This window comes from Marmota flaviventris, chromosome 1 (assembly GCF_047511675.1).
Source record: "Marmota flaviventris isolate mMarFla1 chromosome 1, mMarFla1.hap1, whole genome shotgun sequence".
Lineage (NCBI taxonomy): Eukaryota > Metazoa > Chordata > Mammalia > Rodentia > Sciuridae > Marmota > Marmota flaviventris.
Window position 1 is genome coordinate 82384875 of NC_092498.1, and position 5121 is coordinate 82389995.

Consider the following 5121-nt stretch of genomic DNA (forward strand, 5'->3'; position numbering starts at 1 on the left):
CGCCCAGCACAATATGCTCTGGCAGGGGCCCTTCTGGGATGGTAGGTCAGTGCACTGGGAGAAGGGGACATGAAGTGCAACCAGTCCTGAAGGCCCCAGTAAGGATGAGACACCTTCAAAATATCCTTGCCACATTAAACCCTGGTCACATGCAGAAACATTCATCAAGACTCTTGAAGGGAAAAGTTCTATTTGTACTTTGAAATGTGTCATAAATTGCTTAGAGGCAAACAGGAGCTGACCCTCTGCAGAGTAAAGTAGATAACATGTCCCCTCCATGTTTAGAGAGAGTTCCCTTAGGCCTTGACTTTCCAGAACTTTCCAGGGGAAGTTTGCCCAGCACTTCTCCCTTTCCTTCCTTCCCCCTCTGAAGTTCTGACTATCAAGGGCAGTGTCTCATCCCTAGGTCACCTGTGCTGGCCAGTCCCCAAACAGAGGAATCCTACTAAAAGTCAATGCAAGCACAAGTTTGGGGCTGGTCCTCCTGGGTCGATTGGCCTTCCTTCCAAGAGGATTCCATTTTTTTATTGGGATTTTCAGGAACACGTATTTTCATGAAATACAGTATTTTGGAGAAGAATGGGTTTGGGGATGTCTCCTGGTCTTTGGCTCATAACCATTTAGCAGTGGTTGTGGCTCAAAAAAAAAAAAAATCTCTTATTTGTCCCAAGCATTCAGTATTGAGTGGGGCCCTTACTCACTTCAGTGATGACCTAAGACATTTCTCTCAGGCTCAGAATGTTTAGTCCGAACATCCTGTTTGCAGTCAAAGGCAGAGAGTAAGTTGAGAAACTTAAGATAACAAGGCTTTCAGTTTATAAATGTTCCAAAGAAGAAATCCAAGAAGATTTAATGAAAGCATTCAATTTGACACATTCTAGATAAATTATTTAAATTTTCCTGCAAATGCTTCAGCCTAAAATAAATGGCTTTGTTTGCAGGAATGGGTACCACACATTTGTCAAAACTCCTCATCCATGTGGAAGTGCTGTAGTCCTGGTAACCAGGGAGCTCAGCAGAGCCGAGAGTCCTGCAGGCTGGCAGGGTGTGCCAGAAACTCCATGATGGTGGGGCTCACATCCGCTAAATCACCCTCCTATCTTGGGGCCCAGGCACAGAGTGAGCACCGAGCAGGCACTCAGGGAAAGAGACCCACTTACTATATTTACAAGTGTAGAAATAGAGGAGCTAAGAAAAAAAAGAGAGAGACACGTTTCAGCTTCATCTTTGATGCACACATGTGCCACACCACATGGTAGAAAAAAGGAGAAAGCAGAGTTGTTCTCTCAAAAAGGAAAATATTAACAAGATATTTGGAAAAATTAGTGCAATTTTGAAACTACTGGTGGTTTCTCTAGGCAGGAGTCAGCAGGAGTGAAAAAAAATCAGTTCAGCACACTAGGCAAAAATGTGATTGTCTAGGGGGGCAGGAGAAGCATTGTAGAATAGCTCATCAAATAGTTCCCAAGTTAAAGCAAAAAAAAATTTTCCAATTAGAGCAAAATGCAAACACACATATATGTGTGTGCACATCAAATACACGTTTACTGAACATTTCAGTCAACCATGGACCATGTGTACAATGGCAGCTCCATAAGATTTTACTGCAGCTGAAAAACTCTTATTGCCTAGTAATGTCATAGCAACCTTAGTTGTATAAGGATACTGTATACTGTTTCCACAATGACAGACAAGTTACCTAACCAGGCATATCTTAGAACATGTCCCCCTCATAAGTAATGCATGACTGTGTGTGTCTACATACACATACACATGTATATATATTATATATATATATGTATATATACACATATATAGATAGATAGATATAGATATAGATATACTTTATCAAATGGCTCCCAAATTATGCAAAATTTCCCAATTAAAGATATATATATATATATATGTGTGTGTGTGTGTGTGTGTGTGTGTATATATGTATAGATAGATAGATAGATAATTTAACTAAACTCTTAAGATGGAGGGGTCTCTGAAACAAAAGGATTTATTGAGCTGTTTACAGATGCTAGCAAGAAAAGGACTTGATTCTGGAACAAGTGCCGCAGCAATCAGCAGCAGGGCTGGATAGTGGTTAGGAATATGTCTGCCTGACCTAAGAACCAGCAATGTTTCCATAATGAATATGTGGAGGAGGAAAGTATAAATTGTCTATATTGAGACTACTTTGGCTATAGATAAGAGGGTTGGGATAATGAGAAGAAAGGGACAGTTCTTAAGGAGATGTGTTTCTTTCTTAAAGACTGTTTGGGGTTAAGAGATCAGAAGGTCCATTGATAAGCCTGACCAGGGGAGCCTGGTGGTTGATGCCTGGAGATATAAGTCAAGGGTGCAAACTACATTTGGGAATATGAAACTATACTTTGGTGGTTTGCCCCATAGCTGTTAACTGATTAACTTCCCTTATGTCTTCTCTCTTCCCTTCTCCAGCCCTTGTGATTAAATTTAGGATATCTCAGAATTTTTCTTTTATCAACAGATAAACTTACAGAAATGAATATATAAATAAATATACATGTATAATATACATAAATACCTAAGCATACATTTATATACTTAACAGTTTCTGTGTTCTTACTCAAACTTTCAGTGATGAATCAGAGATGCTTTGGTCATGAATAGAGGAATAGTAAAATAAATTCCTGAAATTTGGACAGAGGTGGGAATCAGGGAGAAAGGTGTTATTTAGCATAAGATGATCAGTTTCTTGAAAAGTACCTGCCTATATAAGCTATAAAAATAATTTCAAAATTTGTCACTTTATTCTTTCCATACCTTTAAGGAATAACACAGACATCCAAATCAAATATTAGAAAAGGAATTATTCACTGGCTCCAGGCAGACCAACCCTTATCCCATTTAAAAGACATTTGCTGTTTTGATTTACTGTGCTTGTTTTAAATAAAATAAACTGGTGACTGAGAAATTGTTGCTAGGCTTGTCATGACAGTAGATGGGGTTTCACTCTCCAGAGGAGAATATTTTCCCCTTCGCTACACATTGCCTGATAGAATTATGTGCTTGACTTAGTAACCCAGGGCAATTGAAATCTTAAGTGAAAAGGCTCAGAGGAGTCCAGGGAAGAAGCAAGGGGGAAGGTGCTCAGACAGAAGGATTCTCAGAAGTCCTGAGATTTCTGGTTTGGATCAAATTCTGTTTTCCAATCTGTACTTTCCTCCAACAGACACTGCTGGTCAGTGTTTCAATAAGAATTACCCACCCCCAAGCCCAGGCACAGACTCTACAGTCAAACTGACTCGGTTCAAATCCAGGGTCCTCCACCTGCCAGTCACAACAAGGCCACAAGGTTTCTTGGTTTCATGATGACTCTCAGTTTTTCATCTCTTCAGTGGGGATAATAACAGTACTCACCTCACTGAGTGCTCATGAGATTAGATGAGAAGGATATGCATGAAGGCACTTAGGAGCCCCTTTGGGTAGAAGTGCTCAGAAGAGCTTATCTATTGACACTTTTAGTAATAATATTTACACATTCAAGTATTATCATTTTCATTACTATTATGTTAGATGTATAAAATGGCAATCAAGGCGAAGGAGAGGGCAATGGATGTTTTTTTGAAAAAATAAGCTCCAAATACTCTCTCCCTCTCCTTTCCATTTCTGTCTGACCATGACCCCTAGAGCCATGAGATGAATTCTACTACATTCTACTAAATGAAGACAAAAGGCTACAAATACAAAAATTAAAATTAAAAAAAAAATACAAAAGGCTAAGTATGATCCACAGAGGTAAGAACAAAGCCATTGATTAGAGTGACATGGAGCAAAATAAAATATATAATATTTTGCTCTTTGAAATTAATTCTTAAACAATTAATACATGGATTCTCCTTGCAAAAATTCAAACAATGCAGATGAGGGCAAACTTTCCTTAGGTCTCTGCACTCTTTTCTGGGAGGAATCCATCCTTCCATACCTTGTCTGGAGAAAATCTGCTCTCCCCATTTTTATTCACATAAATGGATTCCTACCCTGTGCACTGTTTTGCAGCTACTTTCTTCATTCAATAGTCTCTGGAGGTGTTTCCAAGTTATTATATATAAATAGTTCTATTTCATTCATTCTTTTCCATTTGTGCCTACTCCTAATAACCATAATAGGTTGCTTCCATAGATCTGGTGAATATTCATCCCTGATCTCCTACAAAAAAATTCAGTACTCTGTGGGAGAAGTATCACCAGTCTGAGATACTGGTCATTGTCCTTTGGCTCTAGTAATTCTAACTAGAAGTGAGATCTTGAGCTAATTATTAAGCTACTCCAATCTTTATATCCTTATTTATTAAATGAGAGAATTAGATTATATGGTTTCTAAATTCCCACACAACTATGATAATCAGTGTTTTGAGTTCAAAGACAGAGAAAGTTATTTTTTCCAAATGTCAGAAGGAGGGAAGTTGTGTGAGTGGGCAAAAGCTGGTGGTTTCCGAGAAGTTCCTTTTTAATAATCAGAATATTGCTACCCACAAAGTTAGGTCCTTTAGACAGTCATTACCTCATTCTTTTAATGTATGCATCATATTCAATAATACGTGGGCTTTATTTGACAGCATGAGTCAAGATATTTTTAAGTAGTCCCACATACTCAAATTCTTCTGATAGAACGTGGTTGAAAGTAATTGCAGCTGGATTATTTATTAGGGACAGTGTTTGGGGGATGGCAAATTTGGGGAAGAAAGTAAGTGCTAACAGGGAGGGAATGGAATGCATAGTCATTTGTTCAACATTTCTTGAGCACCTACTTCATCCAGAGATTGGAATATTAAAATAAAAAAAAAAAGATCATTATTGGCTTCCCAAATGCTACCCATCGCTTGTCTTCCACCCACAGGGTGTCTGCATTATGGAGTGGTTCTCCTGCTTCTCAACCTATCACCAAGGTATTTATTTGCTGTTGGAACATTCTGATGAGGCCTTGGAAAGATGCTTGTTGGTGTGTCTTATTAATGAGTTTCCTCACTGAAGTCACTATTAATGTTTAATCAGTAAGGGAGGAAAGGGATTAACAATAATCATTGTATTACTTTTATCATCATTTTTGGAATATAAAAATATTATCATTAGTGATACCAAAGGAGAAAAG